We start from the raw sequence: 20,931 nt of genomic DNA on the forward strand, positions 1-20,931 counted from the left end.
AGTGCAAGCGCACAAATTTGACAAAAACTAGAACACTTGAAGTCAAACTGAATTCAGAAGTGACTTTGATTATGTGACTGGTCTTATCATGAATGAATCTTTGGTGCACATATTTTGTTTTAATGTTTTTTGACCTTGTAAATGAACCATAATGTCTTAACTTGCTCTTCCTGTGATTCGACTGTAGACATCTGTGACGTATTCAAGGCCGCACTGCAGCTAGACATCTCTCACTTTTCACAATCCAATCCAAAAATCGATAAGTTCAATAAGCAGTGTTCTTTCATTACTATTATACTATTTATTACAATTTTGAATTAGCTTTTATTTTTATATTTTCAGTTTTCATATTAATTTAGTTTGTACTTGTCATTTAAAAAAAAAAAATTATATAGCTTTAATTAAAGCTGCAGTCCGTAAGTTTAGCCTCTTTGTCGCCATCTCTGTTTGAACCCTGAAATTAGAGTTATTTGCGGCGTTATCATCTTTACGTGGGTTGTGTCTTGAGTGAGTGAAAGTTGAGGTGTATGTGTGGGTTGTCTATCAATGCACCAGTTGTCAACGCTGATTGTCGTTTTGAACTTTCTCGATTACAAGCCGCTATCAAAATGATATTCCAGCTGCTGTATAAAGAGGCCACAAACGATCCGCCACCTGCAGCGTCCACACACGTGCTATAGCCTACTAGCCTGGACTCCTTTATGTATACAGACGTGATGTAATGATACAAAGATGAACGGCGGAAGCTCGTATTTCCCGCGGAAAGCTACCAGTACCACACAAATTATATCACATTATTACAAGCTTACCGTTGTGAATCGGGCTAAGGTAAGGATTAGTGTTAGACCGATATATCGGGCCGATATTTGCGATTTTTACGTGTATCGGCTAGGGGTGCACCGATCCGACTTTTTCAGTTCCGATACGATACCGATGCCTGGGCTTTGTGTATCTGTCGATACCCGATACCGATCCGATATATTGTTGAATTAATAATAAACTGTATATCTTCCACCTTATACCTTCCTTGAAGAGACTAAAGGCACCAGACTTTACTAACTAAACATAACTAAGACAAAATAACAGATGTATGTAAGGTGTTGAATTCTTATTTATTTAAAAAACAATTGTGCATTCAAATCTAAAATAGAATGTAATCTAACTTCTTTAAATAAATAAAATGTAGCAGTGGAAACAAAAAACAGTGTATTGGTCAAACATACAATAGTAATCTGACAGTTACCAAACATTTTTTACACTACAGATAATTGTTTTGGTATATAATCATATCAATATTAAAAAGTAGCATTACAAATTAACAAATAGTCTAATTTTCTACCATATGCAATTTAATAAAAATTTTCAGCTAGCTAATAACAACTTTGTTCTGGTTTCACCTCACTCCAGATTAAATGATTGTAGGCTAGGCCTATTTATTTTACTACACATTGTCAACAGAAATAAGATGAAATACTGTTGATAATTAAAAATAATTCTTACTACCCACTCTTGCTAAAATGGGTAAGCACACTTGTGTTCTCATTTCAGTTGCGTTCTGAGTAAATTAATAAACTGAGTTCATGAGTTCAGTGTTGGACAGATCAGTTGTTCTAACCAGTCGTTAAAATGATTCGGTTCAAAGGAGTCATTAGGTCACGAATCGGACATTAGCAGACGCGTTGTGTGCGAATCCCGTCTGTTAGAACATCGCGAAAGATGTCAACACACAGAAAACACTTCATAACTGGATATAATTTGTCTCCCGCTTATTGAAAGTATGCTTTATGTCAGCTGGTCACACCCAGTGATAATTCAAGGACAAAATTGTCCGAATGTGTCACGTGCAACATGGTTTCGGTCTTCCGAGCTTTTGATTTGGATTAATATGTGAAATATGAGAGCGAACACTGATTATTTTGAAGACCCAGAGAGCGCGCGCGGGGGAGGAGCTCTCAGATCGGTCTCTCTGTCACTCAGTCACAAGCGCAGCATCTGTTCTACATCGCTCGTAAATCACAATAACTCATCAAATTAGGCTTTGGCCGTCAAAAAAATGTCAATGCAGGAAAGACCCTGACTTTGCAGTAATACCCTCGAAACAGCGACGAACTAGTTGGCGTGGCAAGCGTGAAATATCTCCTCCACACAGCCGACTCTCTGGCTCGCTCCCTTCTAGCATGCGACACACGTGAAGCTGACGAATGACGTAGGTTCTGCTGCGATGGAAAAAAACACCTGGATCGGCTTGTGGATCTGTTAATTTTTCCGATCCCCGATCCAGCTATTTTGTCAGTATCGCGGCCGATATCCGATCCTAATATCGGATCGGTGCACCCCTAGTATCGGCATCGGCTAAATATTTTTTTCCCTGCATTATTTACAGACAGGCGTCCACAGGGCAGCTCTCACCGTCTTCAAACTGTCTTGCTCTCCCTCGCGCATATTAATCAAAATCAATTGAGAATTGACACGATGGTCGAAAGACTGAAGTTTCACGTGGAGCATTGGGAGATTTTTTCCTGAATTACCGCTGGTGTTGCTCTACAAGAGATTAAGTTAAGTGCACTACACTCTAAAAAATGCTGGGTTAAAAATAACCCAAGTTGGGTTGAAAATGGACTAACCCATCAATTGGGTTGTTTTAACCCAGCAATTGGGTTGTTTTAAGCAAACATTTAACCCAACCGCTGGGTCAAAACAACCCAATTGCTGGGTTAGTCCATATTCAACCCAACTTGGGTTATTTTTAACCCAGCATTTTTTAGAGTGTAACCATTAAATGACTAGGTTGTAAATAGTTTTAAAAGTATAGTACAGTCAGTGTGCACTTTATTATGCTGCTTGCTTGTTGATACTGTGTGCAATAGTGTAAATATTTTATTTATGCTTAAATATTTATTTTCAGAATTTATTTTCACCACTGAACTCTTTTTTTTTTTTTTTTTTCTTGTTCTACCTCACTTGTTTTTACTATTTGTTAAATATAGTTTTTTTTAGTTCAATAAATGTTCCTTTTTTAAATTGTAAATTTTAAATTATCATCCTGATCATTGTGTCATTTTTATGATGTAAATTGAGGGAGCAAAAGCAGTATCGGCTCCAAATATCGGCTCAAGAAAATCGGCAGCCCGTATCGCTCATCGGCTAAGGCTGATGAAAAAAAAATCGGTATCGGCACTAAAAAAATCCATATCGGTCGATCCCTAGTAAGGATATGGTTTTGAATGCTGGTTGTGCACTTGCTCAAAAATGTATTTTGACGGACTGCAGCTTTAATACAATTGTAATACTTCAAATTAAGCCTATTTATTTCACTTTGTTTCTAAATCAACATTTCTGATTTTCACGTTTAATTGGGCGTTTACATAACACTGTTTTCAATTATAAACGGAAAACTTTTTATGCGTTTTGGCCGTTCATTTACACAACAACAGCATTTCAAAGTGCACGTTTACACGATACCGTTATCCCCTCCATGTAAACTACAAAAACTCGAATTTGTGTAAACGCTGGCATCATGCGCATGCGTATTATGTGTCCAGTCTATCCACAAGTTTCCTACGCCCCATGAAGCCTTGCGTCAAAAGTGGGAGCGTCTTCCATTTCGAAGTAAACAAGTGGGACTTTATGCATCTCCATCGTAGCTTATGCGCACGTTTTCGTATTGGATAGAAAGTGTATCCGACTCAAACGAGCGAATTTTTTTTTTTTTTTCTATGCACATTTATAGAATTCATGCGCATCTTGGCGTTTCCATTCAGCATTTTTTGATGCGATATCCCAAAATGCGCATAAAAATAGGTGGATGGAAACTTAGCTTATTGACATTCAACAGTTGACAGTCATTCAAGCTATCCAAATTTGCTAACGATGTGGGAACACCTCAACGAACTAAACGTACGTAGCATTTCTAGCTATTTTCTAGATTCAGTAGCCTGTAATGGTAAGGCGATGAGCAATTTGAAAACCTTGTATCAGTATCTGTCGGAAACGATCTAAAAGTGGACATTGAGCCGAGCCTGAGCCTACACGTATCCCATCACAAGGCATGGGTGCTAGCATCAGTGACAGGTGAAGTACAGACAGCGGGTTGTTCATGTATTAGGGCCAGGACGCTGTTGTAGTCATGCATCAGCTTTTGTGGAAGGTCAGTAAAGTAAGGACAATTAAGGGCAGGAATTGTATTGCGATATTTTTTATTAACTAATAAATGTACTAAACTGAAATGTTTAGTGTGTGTCATTCCTGTTGCAAATGTTGCTTCGCAGTAACCTTCACTTAACCTTTGTGGCACCATCTGATAAGAAAATTATTAAATGATAATTTTGAAACCTTGCCAATGATCCGAAAAACACTTCTTCACTAACTAGCACACAAAATACCATTGGTATACCACTACCGCCGCCTCACCGGGCGCTAGTATTTCGTTGCTTGAATTAAAAAATAAAGATAAAATGAAGCTAAATTAACAAAAAAATTTTTTTTAATATTGTTAACTTAAACTAACAACACTGTTAACAACACTTGTATACAGTCAATATGGCTGCAACTTCCATTTCTTGCTAACTTTAAATTATAATAATCAAAGTCGTTTGTATTACTGTCTCAACTATAAGCATAGATAGTAGGGAAAACAACAGTACAATACATGAGTTAATCAACAAAGCTGCCTACATTGCAAGTGTGCAAAGTCGACATCACTACTAAAAACTTCTTTAGTAATTTGATGGGCTTTTGTCATTTTTATAGTAGTTTTTGGGGTTTTAATATTTATATACTGTATATCTCTAATTTTAGTTCTATTTTCATAACAGCTAGTTGTCAAGGAAGTTCTAATTTTCGTTTAGTCTAAGTCAGTGGTCGCCAACCCGTCGATCGCGATCGACTGGTCGATCTTTATCACTGTCCCGGTAGCTCCCGATAAATATCCGAAAAATAATTAACAACATGTAACAAGTAGAATTATGTACCGCTCCTTTAATGCAGAAGGCAGTCCGTGCCGTGGACGCAGCGCGTGCTGTGAACGCCGCATGCATGCGTGTAATATTTCTGTTGCTCTCACTGTTTATTTTCTGTTGAGTAATGCTGTTGTTAGTGAAGTGTTTTGCAAACTGCCCCATGTGCGCGTGGGATCGACGACGCTGATAATAAACCCCTGTGAAATATCAGATACGTACAGATACAAGTCTTTCACTTGACTAACGTTACAACCATTCAGGCCAGCTATCCGGCCTCTCTGTGTAAAGCCGTACAAACACATTATCAAGGCACGAAATCGCTCCTTATGCTCCCAAAATGTATCCTCTGCAACCTCAATTCACACAGCACAAATCGACCGATGCTAGTTATGACAGCGCTACTGCAGCTGAAGATCTCTTCAGCAAACTGCCAAGGAAAGTAAAAGTTGCAGACGCTCAATACACAATCATTATCATTAAAAGTAAAGTAACTAAATGATCAGTGCTTATGCCACTCTCTCTCCTATTGCAGTCCTTGATTTGAAATTAGCTGTTGATCAATACAATGCAGCTCATATTTGTTGATTTCGGTGACGTGAACTCCATTAAAAATGCATATAACGTGGGAATTGAAGACACCACATTTATGTGACCAAGTGTAAATGGAATCATTCTGATAAATCAGATATCTGATCTGTAAAAACACGAAGTGGACCAGGTATAAATAGTCCCAGCAAGATAACTGTTCGGGATGCTTGAAATATAGGAATATAGGAAGAAAAATATAAATATTGAATTGGGGAGGGGAGGGGAGGGGAGGGGAGGGGGGGGGGGGGGGGGGGGTAAATGAATGTATCTCTGAACAAAACTGTCTCCAGAATAGTTTTGATGGCATACAGCGGTACCCAAAGAAACGCTTCTTTTCCATAAGCACCATCTACTGTCAAAAAGTGAATTAGCATTTTTATTCAGTCCATCTGTTTTTGTTTTGTGCAGGTGTGTCTTATGTATCAATTTCACAAAGCTAAAGCTGAATAAAGTCTTGAAATTATGCAATCTAATTTAAATAAAAAAACACTGCTCATGCTACATGTGTGTACCTTTGTTTGGGTAGTGATTAAAATGCAGTGGTTGCCTCACATTTCAAATGGCACATTTTTTTAAGGCTAGTTTGGGCTGTTATAGAGCAAATAAACAACAAAATAATTTGCTTAAGCAAAGAAAAAAAAAAAAAAAACGATGTTCTCGAAATAAATAAAAAAAAACTCTGAATCGGCCATGAAAAATCTATAAGTAGATCTTGCCTTTCTTCAAGGCTGAGGTCAGGGATCTTTGGCTTGAAAAGGTTGGTGACCACTGGTCTAAGTTTTTCATAAAATATCTATATTTTATTTCAGCTTTATATGTTATAGTTCGGTTCATTTAGGCATTTATGAAAATGGCAATCTGACTCGGATCCGCGCCAAAACAATCACTTTGAGAGCGTCCTGAACGAGCTGGTCTCGGCCCAATCGGCTCGGTTGAGGTGAGAAAGCAATCCGAACCAAGCGGTTTCATAATTCATAACGGGAGTGTGTCTGATTGTTTGAGTGATCACATTAGTTATCACAGCTGGAAACCAAAGAGTGCCTCTTCATCTTAAAACATTGTATAATCCCTCTTCTTCGTGCATTGCGAGAATGCTGTCTCGATGCCTTGAGTCCCACTCTAACTGCGTTATATATACAGTGGGTACGGAAAGTATTCAGACCCCCTTAAATTTGTCACTCTTTGTTATATTGCAGCCATTTGCTAAAATCATTTAAGTTCATTTTTTTCTCATTAATGTACACACAGCACCCCATATTGACAGAAAAAGACAGAATTGTTGACATTTTTGCAGATTTATTAAAAAAGAAAAACTGATATATCACATGGTCCTAATGGATGCACGATATTGGATTTTTGTCGATATCCGATATGCCGATATTTTTCAACTCATTTTGGCCGATGCCGATATCGATACCGATATATATATTAATTTTTTCCCTTTGTTTGGAAACCACCATTTTGAGCAAAAACTTTTTTTTTTCATTCTGATTTCAGATGTCTGAGATCCCCTTACTAAAAGGATACTTGTTAAAGATAAATAAATGTTAATAAAGTTATTTTTATAATAAAAGTATATTTTCTCTAAAAATAACAATAATAAAGTTTTTAATATTTTTCACCCCACACAGATGCAGTTGTAACCTAAATATTTTATTTTTGTATTGAATGTTTGTGCACATAGGGGTGGCATGACATCAGATGATGCTGTCTTTAGCTTCAAATAAAAAACACACAATTATTTTAGTGCTCCTTGGATTATTTTTCATCATCCTTTTCATAAAATTGTATTCCAGATTAATAAACTGTATATAAAAGTATTTAATTTACAAGTGTCATGCTTGTGATTTGACATCATTACTCTTTATTTATTCAGAAAAAGAAGTAACTTCAATTTATTTGTGTATTCTACTTTTCATTTTATTACTGTAACAACAACAGTGCTCCCCTTTACATATATAACATTCTAGAGGGCGGGCACTAGGACCTGGAGGAGGCTTCTGCTGCTTTGGAGGCTGCTGCGCGCGCTAGAGAGTGGGGGAGACGCGATTATTTTGGGCTAGTTTTGTTGGGAAAGCCTGGCAACCCTGCGTTGACGGTCACGTCCTTCTGTGCACATTCACAAATTCAAGGCAGAATTTAAAACCTGTCAATATAAATCACCATACATGCAATGTTTTTGCTTGTTTTCACTTCAAGAATGTCCACACTGCTGACATGATCTTCGCTATAGCAGTCTTTGCACACGTGAGTTATTGCAGGCTCGTATCAACACGTTATCATATCGGCAAGGCATATCGGCATAATTTTTTCATATCGGCCGATGCCGATTTTTATATTTTATGCGTTTATCTGCCGATAATATCGTGCATCCCTAATATATATGTAATTATCAGTCAGAGCGGGAATCAAGGGTACAGTCGTAAGACTCACGACAGCTACAGATGAAGCCACAATAAGCCCGCGGCGTGAACTTGTCAATCCATCTTGATGGATGACGCAGGGAACGTAAAGGTGAGCTCTGCCTAATAAGAGGACAGTTTTACTCGCATGTGACTTGCATAAACACATTTTGGTACACTTTGAAATGTTGCCTTGCGAAAGTGAACTGAACCAAGAAGAAAATGCAATATTGTAACAAATGTCCCTGTTTCGGATCAAAGCAAACGGTCTGATAACGCCCTTAGTTTTAGTTAACAATTGCAACACTGCCAAGCTGTCTGAAGTGAAATCGTGCAAAGACATCATAATTCAAATGCTTCGGTTTGAGTCAACAAAACTGTCTACATGTGCAAGTGTGCCAAATTAGTGCCAAAAAAAATAGAACACTCTTGTTATAATCAACAAAGCTCACTGTCTCTAAACTGCCAGTGTGCAAAGTCAACAAAAATAGCATGCTTGCGCTATACATATGTTTGGGTGTTATTAGATATTTAGATATTTTTTCACTTCCTTTGGGTTTAGCATGCTAATATGACTAGCAGAATGTAACTCAGACATGCTGTGTGTGTATAAAATTGTGGTTGTGCATGTATGTGACTCAAAGGGAGTCTCTGTTTGAGCTCCATTAGTCTCAACCTCGCCCTGACACTGCTCACATTAACTCACACACTTTCATGTTTATGTCATATTGATTGCATCATTTGACTCAAGAGAGGTGTCAGGCCCAAAAGTTTAATATTTATTGGATCATTATCTACTAGTGTTCATACATACGTAGTATGTAGGGAAAGTGTCACGTATTTAATAGTGTGTTTTCTCTTAACAGGTGATCTGCATTCTGATTGACTGCAGGCTGGTTATGGAGAGTCCTTATATTAGAAAGGTGAGGAGTATTGATTCTTCAGGTGGATTATGAATCATGAGGCCTAAAGATATAGTTGCAATATTAGCATTTAGAAAAATATTGGCATGGATTAGCTCAGTGATTCTCAACCAGGCAGTCAGTGCTTAAAAGATGACAAAAGCTTTGAAATAAGTAAAAACAGTTAAAATATATTACTTATTGATCATCATCTTAAAGCCACAATATGTAATTTTTTTTGCAGCTAGAGGTCGCTTATTCAAAACAAAAGCGTAAATTGATTGACGCCTTTTATTATGCCGCAGATGTGCGCTTCCGCTTCCTGCGCTCATGCGTATGTGGGGTAACGCAGCGCAGTTTTATCATATTAGATACATTATTTGAGTGTGTTGAAAGTTGTTATAATGCTACTCTGTGCGTTCGCTCGGCAGCTACTATGAGACACTTGTTGCACTGCAGTGAGCTAGATCAATATTAGGTATGGTAAAACATACTCGTGATAAATCAAGAAAACCAGATATAGATAATAAGACTTACTGTTGAGCTATATAACAATGATTAGTTTTCTGTCCATGAATGTATCCAAACAGTTGCTAATAAAACACATCATATATTAAAGTATCTTTGGTGTTTTCATGGTTTCTACAAAATAAAACAAGAAAGCGAGGCTAACACGGGTATGATTTCATTGATAGACGACGCACGCACACGGTCTGTGTCCTGCTTAAAATCGCTTATTTCTCTGAATTTAAACATTCTTGGAAACATTTGGGATTATAAGCACACGAGTCAACAAAATATATAACATTGTTCTAGTTGTTTATGGATATCTTAATCCAAAAATCTTACATATTGTGCCTTTAACAACTGTCTTTCTTTATTTCTTATTATTTATGTAAGTTTTTATTATTTTTTAAAGTATGATTTACAGATATTACATATTTGAAATCATCAATAAAATCGGACAACTTCTAAATTTTGTTTCTAAATGCTCAAATCATTTGTCTCTTACATAAAAGAAATCTTACATATTGTGCCTTTAACAACTGTCTTTCTTTATTTGTAGGGTTGGGTACCGAAATCCGGTTCCAATATGGCACCGGTACTTATATAACCGGTATGTACCGGACCGAATCAGAACGCAGATTTCGGTTCCTCATTTCGGTGCCAAAATTCAAACGTGCTTTCGCGCTTTGGCTGAGCCAGAGACAGACGCTCAGCGCTGGTCACATCACAACTCATGACAACTATTCAGTGTTTTCAACGACATCATGTTTATTTCAGGTTTCAGACATTTAAATGCTCATAAGTAGGCTACTAGCAAAAAACACACCCTGATGTCAATGAAAGCGGCAATGACAATCCTTTCAGACGATTATAATTTGACTAACGTTACATGTTTTATTCACATCAGATACATGCACATTATATAGTAACTATATAGTTTACTCTGTTCTTCTTCCAGTTCACTGGTCACTTACTTTCATGTATTTCGTGAGACGAGAATGATCTCAAGTGTTGTAAATCCGACAGATCCGATTCTGAGGCGCAAACTAACATGGCGCCGCCCATTGCGCTTTATAGATCAACTAACACACATTCACTCACACATTTGAACATCAGATAGTTCGTGACACAGTTAAGTAGTTTGTGAATATTTTGAATAAAAAGAAAAAACGAAATTAACCCGATACAGCTGAGCTGTCAGCGCTATTGCGGCTGCTGTGTGTCATGTGAGAAACATGACGCGTCGCCATGGAAACATTAAGACGATGCGTTCTAAAATATTTAGCCAGAGAATATGATCATATTTCAAAAAAGAGCTGAAGCTCGAAGCTGGTTAGTAGCAGAGCAAGAATACAGACTACTGCTGTTATTATTGTAATTAAGAGTTATATTAGGCTTGTTGTAGTTGGGTTAGGTGGCTTAGGTTTTACTGTGAATTTGTAAATAAGTAAATTGTGTTTTGTATTTATTTATATTCATACATTTAAGTATACATTAAACTTTTAATAAATGGTTCAATTTAAATAAAAAATAAATAAATAAAAAGCCATTTAATGTCATCCACCTCGTTTTGTGGCCTTTTTAAAAAAAAAAGTATCGGTTCAGGCACCGTTTAGGCACCGGAACCGTTTTAAAAGTATCGGTTTGGCACCGGAATCGAAAAAAACCCAAACGATACCCAACCCTATTTATTTGTTATTATTTATCATCAATAAAATCGGACAACTTGTAAATTTTGTTTCTTAATGCTCAAATCTTTTGTCTCTTACATAAAAAAATCTTACATATTGTGCCTTTAACAACTGTCTTTCTTTATTTCTTATTATTTATGTAAGTTTTTATTATTTTTTAAAGTATGATTTACAGATATTACATATTTGAAATCATCAATAAAATCGGACAACTTCTAAATTTTGTTTCTAAATGCTCAAATCATTTGTCTCTTACATAAAAAAAATCTTACATATTGTGCCTTTAACAACTGTCTTTCTTTATTTCTTATTATTTATGTAAGTTTTTATTATTTTTTAAAGTATGATTTACAGATATTACATATTTGAAATCATCAATAAAATCGGACAACTTCTAAATTTTGTTTCTAAATGCTCAAATCATTTGTCTCTTACATAAAAAAAATCTTACATATTGTGCCTTTAACAACTGTCTTTCTTTATTTCTTATTATTTATCATCAATAAAATCGGACAACTTGTAAATTTTGTTTCTTAATGCTCAAATCTTTTGTCTCTTACATAAAAAAATCTTACATATTGTGCCTTTAACAACTGTCTTTCTTTATTTCTTATTATTTATGTAAGTTTTTATTATTTTTTAAAGTATGATTTACAGATATTACATATTTGAAATCATCAATAAAATCGGACAACTTCTAAATTTTGTTTCTAAATGCTCAAATCATTTGTCTCTTACATAAAAAAAATCTTACATATTGTGCCTTTAACAACTGTCTTTCTTTATTTCTTATTATTTATGTAAGTTTTTATTATTTTTTAAAGTATGATTTACAGATATTACATATTTGAAATCATCAATAAAATCGGACAACTTCTAAATTTTGTTTCTAAATGCTCAAATCATTTGTCTCTTACATAAAAAAATCTTACATATTGTGCCTTTAACAACTGTCTTTCTTTATTTCTTATTATTTATCATCAATAAAATCGGACAACTTGTAAATTTAGTTTCTTAATGCTCAAATCATTTGTCTCTTACATAAAAAAATCTTACATATTGTGCCTTTAACAACTGTCTTTCTTTATTTCTTATTATTTATGTAAGTTTTTATTATTTTTTAAAGTATGATTTACAGATATTACATATTTGAAATCATCAATAAAATCGGACAACTTCTAAATTTTGTTTCCAAATGCTCAAATCATTTGTCTCTTACATTAAAAAAAATCTTACATATTGTGCCTTTAACAACTGTCTTTCTTTATTTCTTATTATTTATCATCAATAAAATCGGACAACTTGTAAATGTTGTTTCTAAATGCTCAAATCATTTGTCTGGCTATCACCAGACCAAGCTCACTCTTTTAAGATTGAACATTGGTCTGGGGAGTCTGCTTTGTATTTTCTACTGCACAAGAGGTGTGATCAACGGGCATAGTTCAAATGACTGTACGCAATTGGATAGTCCTACAATCAGACAATCCGTCATTGTGTTAAACCCGCCAATAGTGGATAAGCCGGTTTGTGATTGGTCCCCGCAAATTTGTAACCGTAGCAGGATAGAACAATGTACAGGTTTCCAGCCTGAGCTGCAGGGCGAAATCAAATCACCGGCAGATCAGGCTGGGTTTACCCAGTCTATCAAAGCATGACAAAAAAAATAATTTTTCAGGCTGGACCAACCAATGCATATGTGCACGTCTCAGAACACAGTTTTTGTAGCAACCAGAGCTTCTAACGGCAGCTGCAGGGACGCAATGACTTTACCAATTGGCTATTGGCTCTTTTATTTAGAAGGCGGGGCTTATTCCACCGTATATTGTGTGTTGGACTAACTTTCTCCTATTCATAGTAATATGAGTGCACCGTATATCTAAAGTCACGATTCACAATTCAAAAATCCACATTTCATGATCAGTGCATATGCATTGGCAGGATTTGTAATCGATGCATCAGGAAAACAAGTGATTCATTACACCCCTAGTAGTAATTTAAAGTAAAAATATTCTGAAAAATCCTTATAAACTGCTGGAGAATGTCAAATTTATTTACTCACTCACCCACCCACCCTCATGTTTATCCATGGCATTCAGTTTGCTCTCTCTAATCTCGTTGTCTATGAGAAACGATTGAGATATAGTAATGAGATCTCATTTGTGATTTTCTTTCCTACGGGATCAGCCGTTGTTCTGCAGGCCTCAGTAGCTCTCCTGAACCCCAGTTGATAAAGCTACAGATTTAAAGCATTTGAGAATATCCAATCTGGAGTTTAGCGAGTCAATAAAGGCTTCAGGTTCAACTGAGTGATTTATCATACAGGAAATAATGTTATCACGGCACATTCCTCAGGTAATATACGATCACACACACCTCCCATTGACCCAGGTGTGTGTGTGTGTGTGTATAAGCGAGTGACAGAGAGATCACTGGTGTCTGCAGGGCTGATATTATCGCTTGCTGAAAAGAGATATAGATCAAGAGGAAATTGAGCCATTTAAATCCCAGGAGCGTTTTATGATTAATGGCTGTCAGATATTATACTGTCTCTCTGAAAAGATTTGGCAACCAGCCGAATAAAACACCACACACACTCATAAAAGTCAGTCATTTTTCCATTGTCCAAAAGGCAAATACTCTCTGCAATCCACCCACTGCGGGTGGGCGGCATGACCCAAAATTTATATCATAGTATGAGTAATTTTTTATGACGGTAGCAGTCTTTTTTTGTGTGGAAAAAGTGGCTCATATATTATAACCATGTGGTAATATCTATTTCTACCAGAAAGACTCGGGAGGCCAGAGGAAGTACAATGAAGTAACAATTTTACTAACAGACCAGCAAGTATTATATTTAGAGTTTCTTTGGCGTAGAGTTTCTTTCTGTCCGTAGCTCTTGTCTCGCAGGCATTTCCTGCCAGGAGATGAAGGTATAGGCAGGGACCATCCTGGTGGTGGTGGGGAGGATGGAGGGAAATGTTGGCGTCAGCATCTGTGAACTCAGACATTAGTAAGTACCGATCTTTTATACTCCGAGTATTAGGACATGATTGGTTAGGTCTGATTGTAATAAGTGACGTAACATTGAATCTTCCAGGCAGAACTTACGCTAGAGCTTCATTTCTGGATACTTTAGAAATTAAACCCTACTTGATTATTCTCTCTTGATTTAAAAGTAAATGAAAAGATGATAATTCATATCACAAATAGTTGTAACGCTAGATTTTGATTGAATGAGACCTGTTTGAGGTTATGCGATCCTTATATGCTTGCACATCAGTTGAACTCTATATTAATGCGTCAAATTGAAACTAAACTGTACTTTTCATCTTTCTTCGATACGCTCATGTGTGAATAATGTAAAGCTGTTTTCTCCACTCATAGCTGTCCAAATTGGTCTTCCGTGGTATAAACAGTAAATCAAAATGACACGTTTCTACCGCTGTGCATAATATACCGTAAAACCACACATCCCGATGACCCACAAACCTATTTTCTCGCTTTGAGGAGGGAGATAAAAGAAAGAAAGACAATCTAGAAATGACTAGCTTGGCAAGCAATAGCCGTCATTTCATTTCATTTCTCAGTTAACTATACTAGAACGGATATAGTCTCTGGCTAATGAGCAGGACCACATGGAATCTGTGGACTATTTTTGTGATTTCTGCGCTGAATTTTTGAAAAAATCTGCGGAATTGTGTGTTAAAAAGATCGAAGAATATTGGAACTTAAAAGAATTCCAAATAAAATATTAAATATTCACTTCTTAACTTTTGGTTTACAATCCAAATCCAAATAGAACAACTTGTTTTTTAAACAAAGATAGATCTCTTATAGTACATCCACTAAAAGATGGAGAAAATATTACTTTATCAGTTGGATTGTACTCAAATCATCAAAAAAACAATTTCATATCAAAATAGAGCAAAATAAATAAATACCTACCAAAGTAAATAAATTAACTATTTTTAATAGCTATAAATAAGTAATTTTTTGCAGACAAGTGATGTTTCCTTAACTCCGTGGTCAATTTTATTTTGGACATTTTAAAAATCACTCACAAAAAAAAAAAATGAGCGCAGCCTAATGCCCCTCACAATCACTCACGCGATTGTGTATTCTTCTCAAATGACGGGCACTACAATCTGCTGAGTTTTCTGCTGAAGTCTGCGCGCGTAGATTCCGTGTGGGCCTGCTATGAGTAACCCACTTCTAGCCAAAATAACCTTGAACTTGATGCCAAAATAACTTGCGAGATGTGTGACATTCCATCATGTATGGACGTCAACAGTGATTACAAGGTGTTTGATTTCATGTTCATGCTCTAGATGACTATAGTCTATTCTTGGGCTTTGGTTTGAAATCTATTAAATTTACATTGACTCCCCAAATTTTTCCTTGTTTTAGCCTAGACATCAGGGGCCTCATTTATAAACGTTGCGTACGCACAAATGAAGGCGTACGCCGCTCTCTACGCAATAATTGGTATTTATAAAAAGCAAACTTGACGGGAAAATGTGCGGTCCTTCACGCAAGCTCTGACCCAGGCCTACGCACAAAAATGGGTGAAATGAGAAATGGCGACACCGTCGGCAGATGGAAGAAACACGTGAAAGTGTGAAACTGTAGACCGTTGTGTAAAAGAAATGGCAATACTGCCTCTCATAATTAACATGACGACTTCACAAAGCAAGTCTTACAATTAACAGCCTACACGAACACCCGTTTGATCGATCTGCAGTGTAAAACAAACAAAATCAAATGAAAATTACAACAGAAATGCAAATGAACACATATTTGCAAAAAGAAAAGTGAAATATGTTCTGCAATAATATTGGCATGTTATGCAATTCATCCTCATAATTAATATGGGAAACCGAACGAAATAGCTAATGTACAAAACTGATATTCTCGTCAATGTGTCCGTCTGGTGGAGCAGATATAGATGCAATTAGATAGACAGACAGACAATCAGACAGACAGACAGACAGATAGACAGATAGATAGATAGATGGATGGATGGATGGATGGATGGATGAATAGATAGATAGATAGCTAGATAGATTATTAATTGTCCACTGGGGAAAGTTGTTTTTTTCATAGTAAAATTTCTTCATCAGCTTCAGAATCATGGTATTCATGCATATGCCTTTAGTTTTATTTTTGATAAAATAACGTATGACGTAGGCCTATGTCTCAACCATTCAGAAAGCTGCAAGACATTACATTTGTACTGAACTATTTCCCATTTCCACGTAGATGATAACCGACATCTGTAGCTTGTCAGATGCAATTAAATGGATGGAAATAAAATGCCCCATCACAATGCGTACGTAATGACGCACAATGGCTGATCTTGCGCTCTTAGAAGATGTGGCAAATGGAAGGATTCGGAGTGAACGCATCTTCAGACAGCAAGAAGACTTGCTGGCAAACGAGGACACACTCTGGCGATGCAGCGCTAGACGCTTTTTTGCCACGACTTTGATGTCCGACCATTTCTTTTTTATTTCGGCCATGGTCCGAGGTTGTGAGGCTACATTTGGCGTCTGGAACCTTTTGCCACTCAAGTGCCTTTCTGGCATTAGTAATGCCCACACTGTGCCCTCCAAAACAAAATTGTTCTCCTCTTTTCAACCTCGCCAACGATAACTTCTACTTCACATTGAGTGAAGTTAAGTTTTTTTTGAATTTCCTCTGTGTCTTGTCATGATTTCGCAATCGATGAATAGTAACTTGTGGGCGTTTCACGGACTATTTATGGGTGTTGCGGCGCTAAGGATTAGAGCGCGTCATCAGATGGATTCTGAGTCTGATTGATTCTGTGCAGACTATTAGACCTCTTTTAAACGCAACATTGCTTGCTGGGTTTCGTGAGGGCCGTGCATACAGAAGTACTTTATAATTGTGAGATTAGCACTCTTTAACTAAAATAAATAAATACATATATTTTTTGTTTGTTTTCAACATTGATAATAATCATAAATGTTTCTTGAGCAGCAAATCATCATATTAGACTGATTTCTGAAGGATCATGTGACACTGAAGACTGGAGTAATGATGTTGAAAATTCAGCTTTGATCACAGGAATAAATTACATTTTAAAATACAATATACAATAGAACACAGTTCTTTTAAATTGTAATTATATTTTACAATAATATTGTTTTTACTGTATTTTTGATCAAATTAATGCACCCTAGCATCATAGCAGTGAGTTTAGCACTGGCAAGCAACATTCACCTTTACTGCAGAAACTGTAATCTAGTTATCACATGGGACATTACACAGATGCCCTGCTGTGCTCTTATATGTTCGTGATTGGCTATTAAGATTGATTTAGCACCTTTCCGGTATGCCACACCCCCCACTCCACTGCTCACGTCTGTTAAAGAGCTTATGCTAGTTGAGTTTCATTACTTCCTGTCTCAGGGGCTGGACTGCTGATCATGGCTGTATGTGTGTATGTGTATGTCTGACACTAGTCACATATGCACTTATAAAGTTATAGACTGCTGACGGATAGCCCTCACACAACCCATTTATCCTGCATCCCAGAGATGCAGTATACATCATTTTCACATGCACATAAACTCACCCGCTCGCTTGTGTGTCATGCAGGGAGACTGATGGCGCTGCCTCCATCTGAGGCTACGTCTACATTAATCCGGATAGATTTGAAAACTGAGTTTTCGTTTCGAAATGCTCTCCATCCACACTAATGTTTTCCAAAAGTTTCTCATCCACACTGAAACGTAAGTAAAGGCCAAATTCAACTTACTGCGCATGCGTAAAACCTCATAAAAGTGCACTGAGGTGATACAGACATCATAAAGTTATCACACAATTCTTCTGGCAGGATCATTTTATTTAGCAAAATATCTCACAATTCACTGATGCGTCCAGGTCGCACTCGGTCAACCATTATTATGTTTGGTCTAAAACGCAACTCCACGCGTGTTTTGCCGCAGGACAGCAAATAATGCAAGTATATTTTCCGTCATCCGTGCAGGACTGTGATATGAAGTGTGCAAAGTAACATTTAAGCAACTGTTTGAAAGTGAATAGCACATAACAGGCACAATAGCGGTGTAAACAGTTTCTATTGGTACAATATGCATCACATGATTAAACATTTGTCATCGTTTTCAAATACCTCCGTCTTCACAGTCCACACTACGGCGCGAAGACGGCGATTTCAAATTCATCCGCTTTGGAGAGCATTTTCAAAAGCTATGTTTTCGTTGACTTAAAACGCCGTCTCAGTGTGGACGGAAGGCCAAAACGGAGCGAAAAAGATGTTTTCAAACGAAAACGTATCAGTGTGGACATGGCCTGATATAGTTTCAGCATCTATTCATCCATTTTGTTCACTTTAAATTCCCACTGAAGTGCCTTGAAACACGCAGCATTATTCAGTGTGTTGTCGTAATTTCCACTGGAACAGGAAAACAGGGTGGGGCATATTGAATAGCCCCTCCTCTTTTTAAAAATGACCAATAGCGTTTAGTTTATATCACAGCTCGGCCAGAGCCGTTGAGCTCAGTGAAGCCGCAGTTTCTCCTCCTAATCTCCATATCGCTTTAAAATACAGCATTCTGTGCAGAATTCAAACGGGTCCGATACGTTTTCTGATCTGCACCGACTGACTAGCGCATATGATCCGCTCTGTGCTGTCGTGGGACACTAACATGAAGCTAAACTTCATTTCCCCCCAATGAAAAGCATATTTACACTGTATGAATTGTTCCCTTTCCCCTATATAGTGCACTATGTGCCATTCACCATGTAGAACAGTGGTCGCGATCGACCGGTAGATCTTTATCACTGTCCCGGTAGCTCCCGATAAATTACCGAAAAATAAACAACATGTAACAAGTAGAATTAGGTACTGCTCCTTTAAGGCAGAGCGCACGCACTCACTCACTCGCCGATAAGTGGGCAGTTCGTGGATGGAGCGCGAGCTGTGAACATCGCATTTGTGTAATATTTCTGTTGTTCTTTGCACGTTTATTTTCTGTTCAGTAACGCAGTTGTTTGTGGAGTGTTTTGCAAACTGCCCCATGTGTGCGTGGGATCGACAACGCTGATAATAAACCCCTGTGAAATAGATACGTGAGTTTTGCTTACACTTGGCTACAACCATTCAGGCCAGCTATCCGGCCTCTCTGTGTAAAGCGTTACAAACACATTATCAAGGCTCAAAATCGCTCCGTATGCACCCAAAATGTATTCTCTGCAACCTCAAAATTCGCACCGCACAAATCGGCCGATGTAGCCAGATATGACAGCGCTACTGCAGCACCCAATGCCGCAGACGATCATATCTCTTCAGCAAACCGCCGCAAATGAAAGTAAAAGTTGCGAAAACTAAAAAAGTAAAGAAACTAAATGATCAGTGCTTATGCCACTCTCTCTCCTATTGCATTCCTTGATTTTGAAATTAGCTGTTGATCCATAAAATGCAGCTTATATTTGTTGATTTCAATTTGTGATGTGAACTCCGTTAAAAATACTTATAGCGTGGGAATTGAAGATCGGATTTATATCCGTTTTTTGCGGAGACACATTTAACGTTAGCTACGTGACCAAGTGTAAATGGAATCGTTCCGATAAATCAGATAGATATCCGATCTGTAAAAACACATGAAGTGGACCAGGTATAAATAGGGCCAGCAAGATAACTGTTCGGGATGCTTGAAATATAGGAAGAAAAATATTAATATTGAATTGGGGAGGGGGGTTACATGAATGTATCTCTGAACGAAACTGACTGTCTTCAGAATAGTTTCGATGGCATTTTTACAGCGGAAACGCTTCTTTTCCATAAGCACCGCCTACTGTCAGAGAGTGAATTTGCATTTTTATTCAGTCCATCTGTTTTTGTTTTGTTCAGGTGTGTCTTATGTAACAATTTCACAAAGCTAAAGTCAGACCATTCTGTATTTGCTCTAAGTCTTGAAATTCTGCAATCTTAATTTAAATCAAAAACAACTGCTCATGCTACATGTGTGTATCTTTGTTTGAATCGTGATTAAAATGCAGTGGTTGCCTCACATTTCAAATGGCAAATTTTTTTAAGGCCAGTTTGGCCTATTATAGAGCAAATAAACAACAAATACATTTGCTTAAACAAAGAAAAAAAAAATCGACAGATGGAAAAGTTAGATCTTGCCTTTCATCAAGGCTGAGGTCAGGGATCTTTGGCTTGAAAAGGTTGGTGACCACTGATGTAGAAAATGGTAAATGTGTGAACAAGTGACCGATTTCAGCCACAGCTTCAGCGTCTATTTATAATGTAGGGGGCGGGGCTTCATATTCTAGAGAGCCTTTGCATTAAAATAGCAAAATCTTAGAGAGTGTAAAACCCGAGATGCTTTTCTGATTGGCTCCTTTAGCATTCTTTCTTTTCTGATTGACGTTTTATTGGGCTCTTCAGATATGACCATAGATAAACTCATATCGGTGTACTAGTTTGTAACGTGTAATAGGCTGATATATTAGTGGTGTTGTGAAGCTTTGCTGATGCCGTCTATTGTTCTGGAGTATCTACTTGAACGATAGCAGCTTTCAACAGAGCCAATGTTGTTCTGTGTGTGTTAAAGCTCAGCGTGAAAGAAGAGATGCGAGTATAATCCTTCAGTGACTCGCGCTGAAATGGAGACGTCTGCAAGACACACACACTTAGGGACTTCTGAGGGAATCCTCCGAGTTTCCAAGGTGACCGGTGTTGTGGCGCTAAGGATTAGAGCGCGTCATCAGACGGATTCGGAGTCTGATTGAGGCGCTATCAGATTCACCTCACTCTCAGGAAGGTTTATCTGGAGATGTGGTCTTGTGGTAAACCGTCGGGAGCTGTTGAGCTGTCTTACGGTTTGGACAG

The 20,931-nt window shown here is 37.3% G+C and overlaps 1 protein-coding gene across 1 annotated transcript in view; it reads left to right on the forward strand.

The window, feature by feature from the left end:
* The window catches only part of bmpr1ba (bone morphogenetic protein receptor, type IBa), a 117,509-nt gene that overhangs the window by 22,272 nt on the left and 74,306 nt on the right, over positions 1 to 20,931 (forward strand). The window contains exon 2 of the mRNA XM_079815879.1: positions 8,815 to 8,871. The gene's annotated coding sequence lies outside the window, so the exon portion shown is untranslated. The remainder of the gene's footprint in view (positions 1 to 8,814; positions 8,872 to 20,931) is intronic.

Source organism: Gobio gobio (genome assembly GCF_949357685.1).
Source record: "Gobio gobio genome assembly, chromosome: 4".
Taxonomy (NCBI): domain Eukaryota; kingdom Metazoa; phylum Chordata; class Actinopteri; order Cypriniformes; family Gobionidae; genus Gobio; species Gobio gobio.